The sequence below is a fragment of the Capsicum annuum genome, chromosome 4 (assembly GCF_002878395.1).
Source record: "Capsicum annuum cultivar UCD-10X-F1 chromosome 4, UCD10Xv1.1, whole genome shotgun sequence".
Classification (NCBI taxonomy): Eukaryota; Viridiplantae; Streptophyta; class Magnoliopsida; order Solanales; family Solanaceae; genus Capsicum; species Capsicum annuum.
In genome coordinates this window covers 28173038-28196353 of record NC_061114.1, presented here as the reverse complement: position 1 = coordinate 28196353, position 23316 = coordinate 28173038, and positions in this window count along the sequence as shown.

Below are 23316 nucleotides of genomic sequence, written 5' to 3'. Positions count from 1 at the left end.
GGTTAAGGAATTTTATTGATTGAGGGGAAGGTGTTAGGCACCCCTCGATCCCGCGGTTTGACCACATTCACTTCGTGAACTATATCGGCTAGTATGAAACTACAAAGTGTATAAACCAATAAAACACATAAATAGGAAAACAAAACAACCAAACAATCAAAAATTTTAAAAATAGTGTCCAGTCCAAATTATACAATCCCATAATAGAAAAATGCAAAAAAGTAAATTATATTATAAACTAATCCTAGACTAAGCTCCACCAGACGTTTTGGGTCTTGGTCACGCGTCGTCTTCAATTTCAACTCCCACAGGGCATTGCCCGACTAAAATAATACAAATAACCTTGGGACATTCCCTGACCAAATGAGTACATTTTTTAATTTTCGTGTGATAAAATAAAACAATCTTAAATACAATAATTCAATCACTTAAGAATCATCGATTTCTATAATTTTCCTACCCAACCTAAGATTGGCCTATCTATTTTGACCTATACATGATCCTAACAAATGAGAGCATTTTTAATATTTTATTCAGAACTAAGCCGCTAACAATAAATCAAAATAAATCCCAAGTTCATATTTTATAGATATCAACCCCCCAAATTCATTCTTGATGAAACGATTGATCAATTTCAATATAAATCGAATGAGTGAAACCACGACAATCATGAGAGTTTGCATACATTCAAAAACACCACAAAATCACATTGTCAGCTACATCGACATAATAAAAAGGAGTAAAGTCAAAAATTGGACCTTAAAAGAGCAAATTTTTGTTGATAATAGTAAATTAATGAAGCTCAAACTCAAAATCCCCAAATAGAAAATCTCAACAACGAACAAAACTAACTCGGTATCAAAAAACCGCAACCTAAAATTTGATTCAAACACAAATCCACAAAGAATATGAGTAACCTGAAACAATGATACCTGAATCCACATGAAATACTAACACTAACCCAAATCCGGATTGATCTTTGGGAAGGAAATGGAACTAGTGAGTTGTCTACCGGTGGGTCATGTCAGAGCAGCAATAGAAGGTAACAGCAGTGTCTATCGATGATGAACCTGACAGATTCCCAGTGAGAAACTTACCAAAAACCATCAAACCCATCCTCTTCACTCTCTTCTCTCACTCCCTCTTTTTTTTACTTTTTTCTCAATATCTCTTTGATTTCTTCTACCTCTTTCCCTTTTTCTCTACTATATTCTCGCCAATCTCCTTGTGTACGTATATGTGTGTTTTTTAGTAAAAGTCTATGGTGTGCGTCTTTGTGTGTATGTGTGTTTTCTCTATTTGTAGTATTATAGATGGTGAGTGTGTGTATGTAAGAATATTGGTCTATATTATTGTGAATTATTACTATGTATGTGTGATGTAAGAGTTTTTTGTGAATATAGATGGAGAAGTGTATGTAGGCAGTGAAATTAAGAGAGTGTATAGATATAGAGGGGTATATAAGGTGTGAGGTATTGTAGTGGTTAGGATTAGGTGGGGTAGGGGAGAGCACGTGGGTTAGGTAGTTAAATTATTGAAAATTTGTTATTTTTTGTCTTTTTGTGGAAAAATATTAAAATGGGGTAGGGCATATGGTAAGGTGGGGTAAATGAGTAAAATTGACTTTTGGTATGGACAAAATTATGTGTGTAAATACAAAGTGTTTTCAGACAAACAAGTAGACAACGAGATAAAATTTTGATCTGATGATTATTCAAAAGGAAAGAACAAAAGGACGAAGTGCAATCGAATCTTGATTTTTGGCATCCTATCTATCCCAGGTTATATGGGAATCTAGTCATATGTAGTTTCAAGATTGAACAGGGAAGAGGGACTATACCGAGTTGGAGAATCAAGTGAGGCTCTGTCGAGGTTTCGATTCACAACTCTGTCATCACATCAAGATGAAAATTATAAGTTAAAATGATAAATGAAATTGCAAGAATCCTATCTATGCAGCTTTTCTTAACTCTTGACTAGAGTCTCTGATGCTTTCAAAAGTGGAAAAAAATCTGAACTTCTTTTGGGTTGAACTTGAGAATAGATTCTTTCTCCTTACGAAATTTGATACTGGAGATAAACTCAAAAATTGGCCATGTTCTATCGGTGGTACTTCTGTATTTAAACCTGAATTTGAAAATATTCACCCTATTTTCCAGATGAGCTCGTACCTTAAAATTCCTTCACCTTATTTCTTGGCTTTCAATTTCTGCACCCTCTTCTCCAGGCGGGTTCCTGACCTATTATTTCTTTAATTTGTTGACTTTCACTGTCGTCACTTTGTTTCTTGACTTCCAATTTCCTCACCCTGTTCTCCAGGCAGGCTCTTGACTTGTTATGTCTTCAATCTATTGACTTTCAATTTATTGACCTTGTTTCTTGACTTTTAATTTCCTCCCCTTGTTGCTTGACTTTCAATTTCATCACCTTATTCTCTATACGGACTCCCAACTTGTAATTTCATCACCATGTTCTTCAGGTGGGCTCCCAACTTGCAATTTCATAACCCTATTCTTCAGGTGGGCTCCCGACTTATGATTTCATAACCCTGTTCTTCAGGTGGTCTCCTAACTTTCAATTTCATCACCCTATTCTCCGGGCAGGCTCCTGACTTATAATTTCATCACCCTGTTCTTCAGGCGGGCTCCTGACTTCTTCATCACCCTGTTCTTCAGGAGGGCTCCTAACTTTCAATTTCATCACCCTATTTTCCGGGTGGGCTCCGAACTTGCAATTTCATCACCATGTTCTTTCGGTGAGCTCCTGACTTTTAATTTCATCACCCTATTCTTTGGGCGAGCTCCCAACTTGCAATTTCATCACCCCGTTCTTCAAGTGGGCTCCTGACTTTAAATTTCACTACCCTATTCTCCTGGCAGGCTCCCGACTTGCAATTTCATCACCCTATTCTTTAGGTGGGCTCCTGACCTTTAATTTCATCACCCTATTCTTCGGGCGGGCACCCGAATTGCAATTTCACTACCCTATTCTCCAGGTGGGCTCCTGACTTTTAATTTTAAAACTAAAACAAAAATTATCCCAAACAAAGGTTATGATAAAGAAAGATTCCATTTTCTAGAAAGATAAAGTCTCTTTTTTCTAGGAGGGTCCTAAAGTGAAGTTCCAAATAACAGGAATTAAATTTTCTTTTTTTCCCCAGTTTATCATCAAAAAGCTTTTGCGGGTGTCAAACTCAATCACAACTACTTGCAAAACTGCATAATGCAAAGACGAATCAAGATTCTGATCAATAACTGGACCTCTTGAGCATAAAATTGAATGATCACTATCAACAAGTTTATCTCTTAAGATTAAAGTGAGAAATTCTAATGAAAAAGTGCATTTTTAAGATTAAAAACTCAAATTAGAAAGTGCACCTCCTAGCCATGAGACATGAAAGGTCCAAATTAGAGAATGTGTCTCCTAGGGGGTACAAGATGATGAGTTTCACCATAATTGTGATTAACAAACTTGTAAATCTATAATGACTCGGGACTACCCTTAGTCGTCACACTATGCTTATGACCCCGAAGGACCACAAGCTAACCCATGAATGATATCTACTGTGAGCACTGAACAATAATACTAAAATAAGTGCAGAATAATGGGCAGAAATGCCATAAGGTTCAAAACATCTAAAATACTGATTATGAATAATAACATCTGAACCTGAAATACTGTCTGAAAATCTAGTCTTAAAATCCTTCTAACTGAATTTGTGTAAAAAGTGGAGTTGAAGGGACAATCCCCCAACTAACTATATCTACTAAATTAATGCTAAGCTAAAGTACTGAAATAAAAATATATCCTCGATAGATGAGGACTCACTACTAAATTTGCTAGTGCTGGCTGAATCTGGCTAAGCGCGGCCAGAAACCTGAGCATCTATACCTATGATATAAACATCATAGCGCAATAAATGGGCATGCTATCAGTACGTGGGAATGTACTAGTATGCTAACTGAGGTAAGGTTGAATGCATGGGTTAATACACATGAACAATAACTAATTGAACGACATGCAAGAGCTAGATTAGCATACATGGAGGATCTATAGCTACTGAGCATACTGTGCATACTATAATTGAGTATACTGAATCTGATAACTAATAACTGAATATACTAATAATTTGAGATCACTTATAATCTAAATTACTGATAACTGAGTGACTATATCTAACAGTCCTAATTCTGTAGAACTGAACAGAGTTCTATCTGAAGACTTAGACTGAAACAAAAATTATAGGAGTTCTCACTTAATAGACATGCCCCTGAGTAAATTGAGTGGGGTCCAACCTATAACCCTAGTTGGAAGGGTGCCTGTACCGTGTCACGGGTAAATACAACTATTGTGATCAAGCCTATCTGATGGGTGACCCTGAATAGAAAGTCAATCCTAATCTTACAGGTGACCCCTGGGAGGTAGCCAAGCCTTAATAAACTATTGTGGTCAAGCCTATCTGATGGGTGACCCTGAATAGAAAGTCAATCCTAATCTGGCGGGTGACCCGTGGGAGGTAGCCAACCCTTAATCTAATGGGTGACTCCTCATATCCTATGCTGGCTACGTAGTTTTGTAGTGTGATACTGCTACCAATAACTCTACCTGCCTGACAGGAGAAGTCGTCACCTCTACACTCACTCGGTACTAGTTCCTACTCCCAACTAAATGACACTGACTGAGTAAATTGAACTGGACTGGGCTGATATTGAGATTCACTGAGTTTTCCTAAGTTCTACGACTGAATAAGTTCTACTAAGTTCTGTAACTAACTGAAAAGAGTACTAATCATAAAATGACCGATACTAGTCGTAACTGACACTGGCTCTAGGTAAATAGCTAAGTTGTTGGGTATTAAATACCCCCAGGACTCGATAACATGAAAAGTAAAGGACAGCATAATCATAACAATGTTTACTTGGTCATAATTCATTCAAAGAGACATTCCATCAAACACTTGTAATGCATTAACTTGTACATGAAAGGGGAATACATGTTAGCATGCTATAATGGCATTATTTCATTCACATAAACAATTTATCAAACACATAAGAAGCATACTTGGTTCATTAAATCATAAACACTTAGGGTTAACATGGTTACAACAATCAACTTGCAAATTGAAGGGTTTATCATGAATATCATGTAATTTAACACATATTAGAATCAATTCTTGGAACTTGTAATCTAAACCATGAATTAAAACTCAAACAACATCATGAACATAAATTTCATCTAATTCAAACATGGAAATCATAAATCATAAATCCTATATTTCAAAAAGGGATTGTCGAGCTCTATGGAAGGTAAGGATCTATGAATGAACATCTAACATACCTGAGAAGAAGAGTTCTTGAAGGTTCTTAAAGAGATTCTTAAGGATTGACCTTGATTCTTGAACTAGGATTTTTGCCTCTTGAGCGATAAATACCTTTTGATTTTGGGGAAAAGTGAATAATGAAGGGTTTTACACATTTTTAGGGCTTAAATCCAACATCTGGGCGGAATAAAATCATAGGAAAAGACTGTTTTAACCCTGGGCGCAACTTTAATTTTTCATGAAATTTTCTCGATCTGGACCCCTGGCGCGATGTGGCGCTATCGCATCGTGTAACTGGAAAATGACAATTGAGAAATTGCATAGTGGCACAACTTGGTACAATCACATTTCCACTTTGGTTGTGAACTAGAAGTGCACCGCAACACAGTTGAATCGCGTTGGTACACTGGAAATTGACAATTATGAACTGGGTCTATGGCGCGATGCACCAATATTGCGGAGAAACACTAAAAATTGATAAGTGCTATTTTGACACACTCTGCAATGAACTACAGTCCTGAATGACGATGTTTAATGACTGAAACATAAAATTACCATAACTTTTTACCTGGTTATCGAATTTAGGCAAATTTTATATCATTGGAAAGATAATTGAATTTCCTACTCAATGAAAAGTCAAAATCTTGAAAATTCCACATGTATATAAGTGTATTCATATTTAAATCAAGTCTTTGACATTTTTGGGATAAATTTAAGCTTGGTAAAAGTATGGGGTGTTACAATATCTCCCTCTTGGGAACATTCGTCCTCGAATGAGACTATCTAGGCTTAGAAACACTGATAGATTGGGTTGACACACCGAACATGCATACTGAAACATGACTACATGGTTGAACTACTGACAAACTGAGTTTCCATTCTGAACATGCATGGAATACATGACTAAATTGATTAATGAATGCATGACTGAATATGCAACAATAATTGAATGAACTGACTCTTGAAAGCATGACTGACTATGCAATGATAACTGATCCAAAGCTTGTAATGAGAATCTGAGCATAAAACTGAATGGGTTTTAGGCATTGAAAACATCTGGGAGTTATAGGGTATCTCCCCCTTGGGACACTTTGTCCCTTTAAGAACACTTACTTTACTGAAGTACTTGAGAAAACTGAGGCGATGCACAAGGCACCTATGAACTGGTTCATAACTAAATTTCTGGGATCTGAATCTAATGCATGATGCATGAATTGAGTTATAATATCAAATAGTAGAATATTGTATCTTGGAATAGTTACATGCCAGAGATTTCTGATAGCATGATTAGATGAAAAGATGAGAAAACAAACTATACAAATTTGACTGCTAAACTGACTTGCTGGTTCTACTGACTAACTCATGCTGAAAACTTAAGCTCAAATGGGAGCAAAGGACCTAACAATGCATATCATGAAGATACAAGACTCATAACATACCCGAATCTATGTTAGGGAAATTTTCTTGATCATGGCGAGCTTGAAGTGCATAAAGTCTATTTTGACGTTCACCACTATTGGTACCAGAAGTGGCACCCTATTGACATAATTCTCTACCCCTATGAGCTCGCACTCTAAAATCCTACGTCTTGTGGCCTGGATTACCACATCTAAAGCATACCTGACTGTTTGCTCTAGACACACCTAAGTGATTCTTGCCAGACTCTCCACAAAGTAGATAGGTACGAACACTGCTGGCACTACCCTCGGTTTTTGAGCCTGGCGCCCCATCATGACTGACATCCCCAAACTTTAGTACGGGTATACTAATTGAGGATGGAGCTGGGACTGAAAACTTCTGGCTATGCTGAGAACGGTTACCACCCTGTGACCCTGCCTGATAAAAATTGAAACTACATATTCTGGATATATTATTAGATCTCTCTCTCTCCTTAGATTTATCTACCTCTATCTGCTGAGCATGCATCAGTAACCTAGCAAGATCCATGTCTCTATTTAGCATAGCAGTTCTACACTCCTTCAACACCAACTCGGATACACCAGTCACAACCATACTCAAACTCGCTCTAGGGTCAGCTATCAAGTCAGGAGCATACTTAGCTAACTGGTTAAACTTAAGGAAATACTCCTTTACTATCATGGAGCCTTGTATTAGGTTTATAAACTATTCTACCTTAGCTTCTCTTATCTCTAATGGGAAAAACATACGTAAGAAGGCATCCTGAAATACTTTCCAAGTCATGCGAGCTGCATTGTCCCCTCTACTTTTCTTCTACATCACTACGCAATCATGAGCAATATCCTTCAGCCTATAGGATGCTAACTCTAAACTCTACTCCTCAAAAACATGCATAGTCTGGACTATCTTCTTTACCTCCTTAAGATAAAATTGTAGGTCCTCACCTGCTACTAACCCAAAGAATTCTGGCTAGTTTATTCTCATAAAATTTTTGATCTTGGCTGCATATGAATCCCCATCTTGTTGAGGTGGGGCTGCATCCTGATGATTCCCTTGAACATTAGTCGTCACAGCTTGGGCTAGCACAAGAAAAGCTGCTCAGAACTCTGCATGTGACACATTCTCACTCGAAGAATCTATGGGCTGAGGTGGCTGGTTATCATCCCTACGGGCATTGGCTTTGCGAGGAAGTACTCTATAAATAGAAGAAAGAGATGGATTAGACTGAGGATTAACTTGAGTTCACACTCACTCGCACGACATGAATACTAAAAGAAGGGAGATTGTTCCTAAAAACATCTTACAGCCTCTTGTACATAAATGTGGCACGCAACACACCCATGTATAAGACTCTAATAGATGTAGCTTTCAGATTTCTTAGGACTCTATTGAACCTTAGGCTCTGATACTAAGTTTATAATGCCCCGACATTCTATAATCAAAATGCCACACAGTGCTCATAATCCTAAGGACCATAATCTAACCCTCTACTGATATCTACATCTAAGAACTTCATAAGATAATATAATAAATGTGGAAAACGGGCAAAAACTTGCCATAAGGTTTAAAACATCTAAAATACACAAATCTGAAAACTGAATACTTATACATCTGTCCGAAAAGCCTCTAACTATCTAAACTCTGGAGTTGATGGGACATGTCCCCAACTTACTCCATCTACTAAAATAAACTGAATCTAATATAATAATGAAATAAAGATCATCCTCAAATGAAGAGAACTCACTGCTGGGTCTACTGCAACTGACAAAAACTGAACTGCTATAGATGCTCTGGATATTGAGCACCTGAACCTATGATATTAAACATCATAGCGCAAGAAATGGGTATGCGATAAGTACGTGGGAATGTACTGGCATGCTAGATGAGGTAAGGCTAAATGCAAAGGCTATATGCTTGATCAATAACTAACTGAATAATATGCAAGAGCTGGATTAGCATACATAGAGAATCTGTAACTACTAAACATACTGTGCACACTAGGACTGAGCATACTAGGACTGAATCTGATAACTGATACTGAATATACTATCAATCTAAGATTTCTGAACATACTGAGATTCTGAGTATCTGAAGCAACCAAAACTGAAATCTGAGTTTACTGATGCTAACTAATAGTATCAGAGATCAGGCCTATCTAGCGGGTGATCTATGAGAATACTGATAAGAACAATGATTGAAGAAATTTGATATCAAGCCTATCTAGTGGGTGATCTTTGAATCTAATAATAGTGATAATGATTAACTAAGATTGAGATCAGGCCTATTTAACGGGTGATCTCTGGATCTGTTGGTACTGATACTGACTTACTTTATTTGAGACCAGGCTTATCTAGTGGGTGGTCTATGAATCTATAGAACTATCTAAGTTCCTTACTAAGCTGAGTGACTATATCTGACAGTCCTAATTCTGAATTTCAATTCTGAAGATTGAGAATAAAACTATGGCTATAAATATAGGAGTTCCCACTTAACTGATATGCCCCGAATCTGATCTAGTGGGGTCCAACCTATAATCTCAGTTGGAAGGGTGTCAATATTGTTCCATGGGTAAAGACCTCTGCTATGGTCAAGCCTCTCTAACGGGTGACCCTGAATAGGAAGTCAAGCTTAAGGCAGTATGATATTTAAGCCTTAATCTAACGGGTGACTCTTGGTCCTATGCTGGCTACGCAGTTCTAGAGATTAGGGACTGTTACTAATGGTTTTGCCTCTCTAACGGGGAAGACATATTGGCATTAAATGCACTTAGCATGAGCAGCTAAGTACATATATTGTCTAGAGCATGGGAAAACTATTTTCATATAAGATACATATTACTTTAATCCATTTAATATATCTTGTCCTATAATGGGGTTTTTTCTAAGTATGGGTATTCGTTTTCTCTAAGTGTTTGAAGTATCCGATTAATATCTAGTTTGGACGTTGGTCAGCCTAAAAGTGTGGTCTCAGCTAAGGTAAGCATTCGACCCTGTTGGTGGTCCTGTCGCTAAGATAACATTAGGAGAAAACTGAAGTAATTGCCATTAAAACTTGTTAGATCCCATAGGACGTAGATGTATTGATATAATTTATTATAGGTTGAATCATCTATGATTATGGTTGTGTGCTATCTTATGTGATAAATTAGGTTTCCCAGTTAGTCTCTAGACAGTATTTTATTTTAATGGATTCCAACAATCATATTAAAAATACTATTAATTAATCTTCTCAAACAACTCAGATTGCTAATATTGAAAATGATCTTCAAAACTGGAGTATTCCAGAAAAACCTTTTAAAACTATTTATCCACTTGGTAAATTTAGTTTTATTAAAAAACATAATATCAAGACCTCCGAGTCTACTGTCGCCATTAATAATTCCTTAGAAATTATTCAATTATTAAATGAGCATGACATAAACAGATATAAAAATCAGTTTAATTATCTTCATGTTGGACTTGTTCAGGTGGCTATTAAGCCACTCTTTAGACAAGGTCTTGATATCCCTGTCTGTGCTATTCTGAGAGACGCTTGTCTATTAAATTTCAACGATTCTCTCTTAGGGGTAATTCAAAGTAACCTCGCCGACAGCCCGGTATACTTTAATTGCTACCCAAATTTCTCGATGGATATTAATGATCCTAACATCATGGATGTTTTAACACTTAATGTTAAAAGAAAAAACATGAACAGTAAGGATAATACTAGAGAAATAGCGATAATATACAGAGTATATTATCGGCTAATGGGTACAACCCTAGCTCCCAAAGCTAGAATCACGAGCCCTAGGGGTGTTACAACCCTCATGGAAGCAAACAAAGACAGAAGTAACATCTTTGTTCCCAAGGCTCTCATTTGGAACGATATCATGCATAACAATGATTGGCACTTTGATGCTATCACTCAACCTCTCCCTACCTATCCAGAGAAATCACAAATCGAAAGGGTTATCCAACACCCTGACGGATCCATTGATTTAAAATTTCTAGGTTTTGAACCCTCTAGAAATTCTTCATTTAAGAGATCTGTCTCACACAGAACTTCTACCTCCAAAAGCCTAGAAGGAAGTGAAGAAAATAATAATGACAAGGGAAAGATTAGAGGAGTTGACTTCTTAGGTTCTGTTCCCAAAGTATATTATCAACAACATACGCGGATTCACGAATCCCCAGAAACCGAAAATCTGTATGATCCAAGCAGTCCAACAGCCTCGAACATGGAACCTCCTCCTACTTTACCCCGACAAAAGATTAGAACTAACCCAGGATTAGAGGTTATCAAATCCCATGATGAGTACATTCCAGACCTCAAAGCCCTTGAGCTCTTCTGGTATCTTCCAAAAGATGCAATAAAAAGAAAATGGTACACCAGTACCTATTCTATAGATCAGCAAAAGGAGTTTGGTCGGCTATGGATAGCTGATATGAAAAGACTTTGATGCGACATCGAATTATTTAGATGGTTTGAATTCAGTGGGAGAATGGAAAACCAAAATGAATCCCTTCACGTTATCATTAATAAATGGTATACGTAGAGTAACAAAGTGATTGAATTTGTTACTCCTCCCCTTGAAGGAATAAAAATTCCTCATTCCAATGAAATCCTCAATGCTTCACCCTTCAAGAAGAAGCATGATAGACCCCTATCAGCCCCCATCAATAGAGACCTAGATAGGATAGTTGAACAAAACAACTATACTAATCAAGTCCTTCATACTATCTCCCAGCAAATAGGTGAGACTAAGAGCTCAAATCTTCCTTTTAGCTCATCCACTCCTGAGAAAAGTACTCCAAGCCCTAGTCTCACTACCAACCCTATCTTTAGAATCCCTGAGTTCCAAAAGGAGAAATTCCCTAATCTCAGCGATGACTTTAAGGTTTCTGGAAAAATCTTAGAGCAAATCAATGAGAAGCTCTCCAAATTCAAAATTTCTGAAAAAGAGAAAGTCAAGTCCAGTAATCGAAAGGAAAAGAACTCTCTTTCAAAACTTACCAATGAACGTTTTTCTACCAAGAAAAACTACTACAAACGACCCTCTCCTCTAGATGTCCAGTTTGAAGAAAACCCTTACCTCTCTACCTTAAATCATGATAGTAGAGGCATCACTGAATGGAATGTTGATGGATTGGAAGAACACCAAATCTATAACAAACTCCATGATATGGGCGTCACTATTACGGCTTATAAAATCAGAGGAGCTTCTGACAAAGAAGAAGCCACCATGATTGTATCAGGATTCACTGGTATGATAAAGCATTGGTGGGATAACTATTTCACAGATGACGTTAAGAGCCTTATCTATGAGGCCACAGCCATGAAAACCATCGTTGTCAAGAGTGAAAGTGGTCAAGAAACCCTTGAGCAAGTGGTGAAAGAAGATGCCTGTGCTACCCTCCTGCATCATATAGCTAGACACTTTATAGGAGAGCCCAAGTTATTTCAAGATAGAAGCCTTGAAATTCTTAAAAACCTCACCTGCAAAGATTTAGCAGACTTTTGATGGTATAAGGACACCTTTTTGGTCAAAATCATGATTCGACCTGACTGTAACAATGACTTCTGGAAAGAATGTTTTATTAGTGGTCTCCCTCCTCTGTTCGCAGACAAGGTTAGAACCAAAATCAAAGATAGATTCGAGGGAAAGATCCCTTACGGAATTTTAACTTATGGGGATATAATAAGCTTCATTACCATCGTGGGGATAGACCTCTGCATAGACATTAAGCTTAAGAAGCAACTTAAGAATGACAGCACTTCCAAATATGGGCTAGGTACCTTCTGCCAAGATTTTGGTTTAACAAATCTATCCTCTACATCTAGTAAAAAACATAGGAAAAAATCCTATAAGACACATAGAAAATCCAAAACTAGACAAGAGTCCTCTAAAAAGGAGTCTTACAAAACTAGTAGAAAAACTAGGAAAAAGTCCCCTAGAAATAAAGATGTTTGTTGGACTTGTGGTAAAGCTGGCCATAGAGCTAAAGATTACAAATCTAGCAAGAAGAGTAAGATCAACCAATTAGGTCTCTCTGAAGAAACCAAAGAGAAATTATTCTCTATATTGGAAGACTCATCAGACTCTTCTGACTCTTTTAGCTCTTCTAGTGACGATTATAGAGACGAAAAATTTATCAATGCCGCATATGAGTCCGATCGATCCCAGTCTGGCCAAGATTGTGCGTGTAACGGTACCTTCTGTACTTGCACAAAAGAGACTATTAATGTCATCTCTGGAAATCCTAAAGAAATCCTATTTGACATTATAGAGCACATCCAAGATGATGAGGCTAGAAATAAATATCTTCTAGAACTCAAAAGATTGATGCTTTCTCATGAAGAAAAGCCCCAAACCTATCATTCAGACTTTTAGCATGAAACAGGTTATGTCTCGATTTGATAAACCTGTGGAATCGTCTATAGCCGATCTCAAGAGGGAAATTTCCACCCTCAAGGGAGAAATCAGAGACCTAAAAATCAGACTCGATAGAGTTGAACTCAACATTCTTACCGAGCAGGTTCTAAAGAATGTGTCTCTTCAAAATGATCACCTTAAAGAGCCAGGATCATTCCCCGGCTTGATACCAGAGCCAGGATCATTCCTCAGATCGAACTCTCCCTCTACCTCAGGTGCCGCTATAACGGCCATTAAAGCTTACAGTGAGCATATCGCAGTAAAAATTATCATAAACAAAGACTTTGTTCTTAACAGAGTCGCCCTTTTTGATACTGGAGCCGATAGCAATTGCATCGTCAAAGGACTTATACCTACCAAATATCTACAGAAAAGCACTTCTCGTCTATACTCCGCCACTGGAGAAAAGATGAAAATCAGTTATAAGCTTTCAAAAGCCCATATATGCAACAATGGCATTTGTCTTGTCAATTATTTTGTCATTACTGAAGGTATCACTGAAGATATCATTCTAGGAATACCTTTTGTTAATCAAATTCGACCTTACACAAGTAATTTTGATGGAATTTGCACGACGATATTAAATCAAAATTTATTCTTCCCTTTATTAAGGCCTCTCTCACAGGAAGAAGGTAACCTTATTAAAGAAAGAACTGCTTTTAAAATTAACAGACTTTCTTCACATATTTATTTTCTTAAGCAAGAAATTCAAATAAAGAAAATTGAACAAATTTTAAAAACCCCGGAGATGGTGAGTAAAATTGCCAATCTTAAAAAAACTTTCGAAAAAGAAGTTTGTTCTGAATTTTCTAATGTATTTTGGGAAATAAAGAGGCATTTAGTAGAACTTCCCTACATTACTGGATTCAATGAATAAGCTATTCCTACTAAGGTGAGACCCATTCAAATGAACCAAGAAATGATGGAAATCTACAAAAATGAGATAAACCATTTATTAAAAATGGGATTATCAGACCCTCTAATTCTCCTTGGAGCTGTTCTGCCTTTTATGTAAATAACAACGCAGAAAAGGAACGAGGAACTCCCAGGCTTGTAATAAATTACAAGCCTTTGAATGCAGTTTTGAAATGGATCAGACATTCGATTCCTAACAAAAGGGATCTTTTAAAGAGAACTTTTAAAGCTAATCTTTATAGTAAGTTTGATATGAAGTCAGGATTTTGGCAGATTCAAATTCCTGAACACAACAAATTCAAGACTGCTTTCAATGTCCCTTTTGGACATTATGAATAGAATGTATTGCCATTCGGACTCAAAAATGCTCCATCAGAGTTCCAAAATATCATGAACAATATTTTCAATCCTTATAGCCATATGTTAATTGTTTATATTGATGATGTGCTTATTTTCTCTGAGAACATTGATTCTCATTTTAAACACCTTAATACTTTCTTCAAAATTGTTAAGTTTAATGGCTTAGTCATAAGTGCTAAGAAAATGAAGCTTTTTCAGACATCTATAAGATTCTTAGGGCATGACCTTTATCAGGGTAGTTATAAACCTATTTTCAGAGCCATAGAGTTCTTCTCCAAATTTCTTAATGAAATTAGCGATAAAAGCCAGGTTCAGAGGTTCTTAGGAAGCCTTAACTATGTAGCTGACTTTATCCCCAACATTAGGCAAGTCTGTGAACCTCTTTACAAATGACTTAAAAAGGTTCCTGTTCTATGGAGCTCTGAGCAAACCAGAGTTGTCATTAAGATTAAGGAATTAGTCAAAGACCTCCCTTGTTTAGGTATCCCTAACCTTGAAGCCTTTATGATTGTCGAAATTGATGCTTCAGATCTCGAGTATGGAGGTATTCTGAAGCAAACAATTGGAAATAATTCCTCTAAACAATTAGTCAGATTTACATCTGGAATCTGGAATTCCGCCTAAAGAAATTATAGCACTATCAAAAAGGAAATTTTATCTATAGTGCTGTGTATCACAAAATTTCAAGATGACCTTATTAACAAGGAATTTTAACTTCAAGTAGATTGCAAATATGCTAAAGAGATTTAACAAAAGGATGTTAAAAATATGGTTTCTAAACAAATATTTGCTAGATGGAAAGCTCTCCTATCTAGCTTTAATTTTCAAATAGAATTTATCAAAGGAGAAAACAATTCCCTTCCCGATTTTCTAACAAGAGAATTCTTACAGGGCTGGAATGAGACCCACTACACTAGGGAAAATCCCAGTAGGGAGCAAACAGGAACAAACAAAGATGGCCAGACCATTTGACACCCCGTCAGCCCTACTGAATCCATTAAGACCATCAGTCCCTCAAAGGCCTACACTGAAACCGAAACTACAGTTACCGTTTCAAAATAAATATGCAGCTTTGGCAGAATTTCCAAAGCTTACTCCACCCATGCCAACTAGATTAGTAGATTTGAAGACTAACAAACCTTTTGATAAAGGACAATCATCAAGTTCGTCTATTCAGTCAAAGCAGAGTTATACTATGAAGGCTCCTGAAACCTTCACACAGGCTGTAGATCCTACAACAGGCAAAACAACAGCAACAACTCCTCCCATCAAAGAGGAATTCAAATTCGTTACCACTCAGGTAATGCCAGTTCTTGCCCTTGATAAAGAATATGAAGGATATCCACTAGACCCGCTAATAAAGCCAGTCTACAAAGATAAAAACTTTGTGGATATGGAGAATTCACTCAAAACCAGGAGATACTATGAAGCTATCCTTGTGGACACCGACTCTATCGAAGTCAAACATTTCATGAATGAAAGGAACCCAGAATATATCGACTATTCTAGGTTCACCATCAAAAGGATATTAATATCTTTCAAATGGTTTGTAGATTACCTGCATACCCCAATTGCCTTATCGATGCCTCACAGGCCTCAAATGTATAATTGGTATGATTACAAGTCTGCATGGTTTAATTTCTTATATGTCAGACTAGGGCACACCTAGTTTATTAAATACTGTCCGACCATGGTAGAAGCTATTATCCCTAGATGGTTCTGCGAATGGTGGATCTATTTCGAAGGATTCAAAGAAATCCTCCCTCTACAATTCATTAATAGGTTCAATGATTTTTGCTCAAAAGAAGGGTGTGTAACCCTCCCAGAGCACATTCAAATGTGCAAATTCTTTATTAAAAAGCGAGTTTCATACATTATATCTTGGAACTTCGCTAAAAGAGAACAGGATCGTATCAAATATTTATCCAAAGAGATAAAAGTCAAAGGCTGGACTCCCAAGCCAGTAGCGCCAAAGACTTCAGATAACGGAAAGACAGCTTCACCAGTTTCACCTCCAAACAATGCTTCACAAAATAAGAAGGCACTAAAGGAAAAACTGAAGAAGGCTTTGCACGATATGGAAAGCCAAGAAACTAATGAAGAAGAAGTCTTACAACTTCTAGAAGAAGATTTTTCCACAGGAAGCAGTAATAATAATGGAGATATGCTAAATCCCAAAGGAATAGCTATTGCCTATATGGACCCCTATTAAGAATAGGGAAATGACCCTTCAAAAAGGTAGAGGTTCAAAAAACCGGAATTGATTTTTTGAAAGGGCATTCTACTATTCCTAATGGGAATCTTATTGATAAGCTTTTCTAAAAGCAAAAGCACTCAGCTTTTTCAAAAAGCAAAAGCACTCAACTACCTTTACAAAAGGACTGTCGGCTACTAAGACTTGATCTTAGCCTTACACTTGTACACTTTAGATGTATTTTATCTCTCACAATTGTCTATATAAGACATGTTGTACTTCTGAATAAGGCATCAGAAAATTTCCAACATAAGAAATATTCCGCTTTCCTAAACTCTCTTGTAATGTTTTCAGTTAACAAAGTTTGAATTAAATCTTGTAAGTTGTTTTAATTGTTCTTCATATTTCATTAATTAACCTTTTAATTCTTTTTCATATTTTGTTAATATCCATTCCAAGTTTCCCCAATATACTTTTTGGTATCAGAGCTAAAAATAGTTTGGAAGTTTCACCTTCTTATTTTGTGAAGCATTGTTTGGAGGTGAAACTGGTGAAGCTGTCTTTCCTTTATCTGGAGTCTTTGGCGCTACTGGCTTGGGAGTCTAGCCTTTTAATTTTATCTCTTTGGATAAATATTTGATACGATCCTGTTCTCCTTTAGCGAAGTTCCAAGATATAATGTATGAAACTCGCTTTTTAATAAAGAATTTGCACATTTGAATGTGCTCTAGGAGGGTTACACACCCTTCTTTTGAGCAAAAATCATTGAACCTGTTAATGAATTGTAAAGGGAGGATTTCTTTGATTCCTCCGAAATAGATCCACTATTCGTAGAACCATCTAGGGATAATAGCTTCTACCATGGCCGGACAATATTTAATAAACTAGGTGTGCCCTGGTCTGACATATAAGAAATTAAACCATGTAGACTTGTAATCATACCAATTATACATTTGAGGCCTATGAGGCATCGATAAGGTAATTAAGGTATGCAGGTGATCTGCAAATTAGTTGAAAGGTGTTAATATCCTTTTGATGGTGAACCTAGAATAGTCGATATATTCTGGGTTCCTTTCATTCATGAAATGTTTGACTTCGATAGAGTCGGTGTCCACAAGGATGCTTCATAGTATCTCCTATTTTTGAGTGGATTCTCCGTATCCACAAAGTTTTTATCTTTGTAGACTGGCTTTATTAGCTGGTCTAGTGGATATCCTTCATATTCTTTATCAAGGGCAAGAACTAGCATTACCTGAGTGGTAACGAATTTGAATTCCTCTTTGATGGGAGGAGTTGTTGCTGTCGTTTTGCCTGTTGTAGGATCTACAGCCTGTGCAAAGGTTTCAAGAGCCTTCATAGTATAACTCTGCTTTGACTGAACAGACGAACTTGATGATTGTCCTTTATCAAAAGGCTTATTAGTCTTTAAATATACCAATCTAGTTGGCATTGGTGGAGAAAGCTTTGGAAATTCTGCCAAAGCTGCATATTTATTTTGAAACGGTAACTGTAGTTTCGGTTTCAGTGTAGGCCTTTGAGGGACTGATGGTCTTAACGGATTCAGTAGGGCTGACGGGGTGTCAAATGGTCTGGCCATCTTTGTTTGTTCCTATTTGCTCCCGACTGGGATTTTCCCTAGTGTAGTGGGTCTCATTCCGGCCTTGTAAGAATTCTCTTGTTAGAAAATCGGGAAGGGAATTGTTTTCTCCTTTGATAAATTCTATTTGAAAATCAAAGCTAGATAGGAGAGCTTTCCATCTAGCAAATATTTGTTTAGAAACCATATTTTTAACATCCTTTTGTAAAATCTCTTTAGCAGATTTGCAATCTACTTGAAGTAAAAATTCCTTGTTAATAAGGTCATCTTGAAATTTTGTGATACATAGCACTATAGATAAAATTTCCTTTTTGATAGTGCTATAATTTCTTTGGGCGGAATTCCAAATTCCAGATGTAAATCTGACTAATTGTTCAGAGGAATTACTGCCAATCATTTGCTTCAGAATACCTCCATACCTGAGATCTGAAGCATCAGTTTCAACAATCATAAAGGCTTCAGGGTTAGGGATACCTAAACAAGGAAGGTCTTTGACTAATTCCTTAATCTTAATGATAGCTCTGGTTTGCTCAGAGCTCCATGGAACAGGAACCTTTTTATGTCTTTTGTAAAGAGGTTCACAGACTTGCCTAATGTTGGGGATAAAGTCAGCTACATAGTTAAGGCTTCCTAAGAACCTCTGAAGCTGGGTTTTATTACTAATTTCATTAGGGAATTTGGAGGAGAACTCTATGGCTCTGAAAATAGGTTTATAACTACCCTGATAAAGGTCATGCCCTAAGAATCTTATAGATGTCTGAAAAAGCTTCATTTTCTTAGCACTTATGACTAAGCCATTAAACTTAACAATTTTAAAGAAAGTATTAAGGTGTTTAAAATGAGAATCAATGTTCTCAGATAAAATAAGCACATCATCAATATAAATAATTAACATATGGCTATAAGGATTGAAAATACTGTTCATGATATTTTGGAACTCTGATGGAGCATTTTTGAGTCCGAATGGCAATACATTCCATTCATAATGTCCAAAAGGGACATTGAAAGCAGTCTTGAATTTGTCGTGTTCAGCAATTTGAATCTACCAAAATCCTGACTTCATATCAAACTTACTACAAAGATTAGCTTTAAAAGTTCTTTTTAAAAGATCCCTTTTGTTAGGAATCGGATGTCTGATCCATTTCAAAACTACATTCAAAGGCTTGTAATTTATTAGAAGCCTGGGAGTTCCTTGTTTCTTTTCTGCGCTGTTATTTACATAAAAGGCAGAACAGCTCCATGGAGAATTAGAGGGTCTGATAATCCCATTTTTAATAAATGGTTTATCTCATTTTTGCAGATTTCCATCATTTCTTGGTTTCTTTGAATGGATCTAGCCTTAGTAGGGATTTCCATCACCTGAAAAGCTGCTCAGAACTCTGCATATGACACATTCTCACTCAAAGAATCTATGGGCTGAGGTGGTTGGTTATTATCCCTAGGGGAATTGGCTTTCTGAGGAAGTACTCTATAAATAGAAGAAAGAGATAGATTAGACTGAGGATTAACTTGAGCTTACACTCACTCGCACGACATGAATACTAAAAGAAGGGAGATTGTTCCTAAAAACATCTTATAGCCTTTTGTACATAAATGTGGCACGCAACACACCCATGTATAAGACTCTAATAGATGTAGCTTTCAGATTTCTTAGGACTCTATTGAACCTTAGGCTCTGATACCAAGTTTATAATGCCCCGACATTCTATAATCGGAATGCCACACGGTGCTCATAATCCTGAAGGAACATAATCTAACCCTCTACTGATATCTATACCTAAGAACTTCATAATATAATATAAGAAATGTGGAAAATGGGCGAAAACATGCCGTAAGGTTCAAAACATCTAAAATACACAAATCTGAAAATTGAATACTTATATATCTGTCCGAAAAGCCTCTATCTGAACTCTGGAGTTGATGGGACATGTCCCCAACTTACTCCATCTACTAAAATAAACTAAATCTAATATAATAATGAAATAAAGATCATCCTCAAATGAAGAGAACTCACTGTTGGGTCTACTGCAACTGACTAAAACTGAACTACTATGGATGCTCTGGATATCGAGCACCTGAACCTATGATATTAAACATCATAGCGCAAGAAATGGATATGGGATAAGTACGCATGCTAGATGAGGTAAGGCTAAATGCAAAGGCTATATGCATGATCAATAACTAACTGAATAATATACAAGAGCTGGATTAGCATACATAGAGAATCTGTAACTACTAAACATACTGTGCATACTAGGACTGAGCATACTAGGACTGAATCTGATAACTGATACTGAATATACTATCAATCTAAGGTTTCTGAACATACTGAGATTCTGAGTATCTAAAGCTACTAAAACTGAAATCTGAGTTTACTGATGCTAACTAATAGTATCAGAGATCAGGCCTATCTAGCATGTGATCTCTGAGCATACTGATAAGAACAATGATTGAAGAAATTTGATATCAAGCCTATCTAGTGGGTGATATTTGAATCTACTAATAGTTATAATAATTAACTGAGATTGAGATCAGGCCTATTTAATGGGTGATCTCTGGATCTGTTGGTACTGATACTGACTTACTTTATTTGAGACCAGGCTTATCTAGTGGGTGGTCTATGAATCTATAGAACTATCTAAGTTCTTTACTAAACTGAGTGACTGTATCTAACAGTCCTAATTCTCAATTTTAATTCTGAAGATTGAGAATGAAACTATGGCTGTAAATATGGGAGTTCTCACTTAACCGATATGCCTCGAATCTGATCTAGTGGGGTCCAACCTAAAATCTCAGTTGGAAGGGTGTCAATATTATGCCATGGGTAAAGACCTCTGCTATGGTCAAGCCTCTCTAACGGGTGACCCTGAATAGGAAGTCAAGCTTAAGGCAGTATGATATTTAAGCCTTAATCTAATGAGTGACTCCTGGTCCTACGCTGGCTACACAGTTCTAGAGTTTAGGGACTATTACTAATGGTTCTGCCTCTCTAACGGGGAAGCCGTCATCCCTGCACTCGCTCGATGCTAGTTCCTACTCCTAACTGAAGGACTCTAAACTGATTCTTAATTGAATCTAAACTGATTCTTAATTGAACTTAGACTTAGCTAAATCTATTACGGTTCATATTTCTTTACTGATCTGACTGAGTTCACTTGGTTCCATTATCTAACGGAATACATATGAATTCTAGTTTCTATCTGAATGTGACTGAGTCTTGTGACTTACTAACCTTTACTGAAATTTGAGTTGAGTACTGAGCTTGATTAGACTGAATACTGAGATTGGATTGAACTTGTACTGAGATTACTGAATTTCCTTAATGTTTTGTCACTAACTGAATTCTACGGATCATAGAACGACTGAGATTATCTTGAGACTGACTCGGCTCTAGAAAAGCAGCTAAGTTTTTGGATATAACTACCCCCAGGACTATATAGCATAAATAAATAAGACAGGACCACACTTGAATATCATGACAATGGACTTTCATTTGCAACACAATCCATAAGATATCTCATCAATCTCTAGAATGTCATAAACATGTAAATGTATAGGGTATGCAAACTAATATCTTACAGTTGTTCAATAAGGAATACCCATGGATGTGAATGTATGCAACTTATCATAATACATTAACTAAGGCATTTCAACAAATTCTTGGCATGCACTAGTTATCACATAATTGGGGATTTCATGCTTAAAATACTAAAAAGGCACTATTCTCTTTACTTAAGCAATCTATCAAACATATGGGGAGCATGTTGTGGTTATACCACAGATTCTATACTTAATTATCATGAATACATCAATATCATACAACTTGAAGTAGTTTTATCATGAACATGACATAGTAGGATCAAAGCTTGGATCTTTGAAATAAATTCATGAATTAAAACTCATCAACAACATGAACTTCAATTTCTATTCACAAAAATCATGACAATCTCATAAATATATAATCTTGAATTTAGAAAAGGATTCTTGAACTTCTTGCGTGAAAGGAATCCAAGAATCATCATCTAACATACCTCAAAGGCGTGAATCTTGAAAGAGAATGTCTTTTCTTGAAGCTTCTTGAATTGGGAATGATAATTTCTTAGTTTCTTTGAAAGATAGATTGAATCTAGTTCTTGGGAGATGATTTTGAGAGGAAATCCCGATTTTCTTATTCTTGAGAGTGGAGAGAATTCAAGGTTTTTAAAACTGATTTATGATGGTTATGTACTCGGTTTTGATGATTTAAGTCATGGAACGTGAAGGAAAATTCCAAAATACCCCTACAAAACCACTTCCTAATTGCTAAAATTCTCGGCTAACGACCAAGGCTGATAAGCCATCAGATCTATGATAGCCAATCAGCCTAGGTCATCACCTTGGAGATGAAATTGATGGGTTTCTTTCTAAGCCTGGCGACATGGGCTTATAAGCCATCAGATCTGTGATAAGCCATCAGCACATGTCGTCACTAAGTTTCCAGGCTGACAAGCTGTAGTAAAATAGATATAACTTTTTGTTCCGCTATTAGATTTGGGCGAAATTGGTATCGTCGGAAATATAATTCAATTATCTATATGTTGGTGGGTGATTATATCAAAAATTCATAGTATAACAAAAGATATGCTCATTTGAAGTTGACTATGGCAATGTCCTTCCCAAGAATTCAATTGGTAGGGAATGTTTTGAGTCATCTACTAGATAGGTCATATTTGAGAACCTTCATAAACATCAACATTGATCATAAAACTACCAAATTACTAGAATTTATTTACCATGAGCTTGAAGCATGGTTCTACTATCAGTTGGGAATCTCAGGGTATTACAATGTCTTCCCCTTGGGAACATTCGTCCTCGAATATCGCTTGTTAGGCTAAGAGACTGAATGGATGAGCTTAATTAAGGGATGATAACATATAAAACATGACTATACAATTGGAACTACTGATATTCTGAGTTCTTATTTTGGACATGAATATCTGATGCTTGGGATACACGGCTGAAACTATTGATAAGTTGAATTCTCATAATGAACATGCATAGATGCATGGATACTTGACTGAGTTTATCTCATGCACACATGACTGAATACACTGATGAAC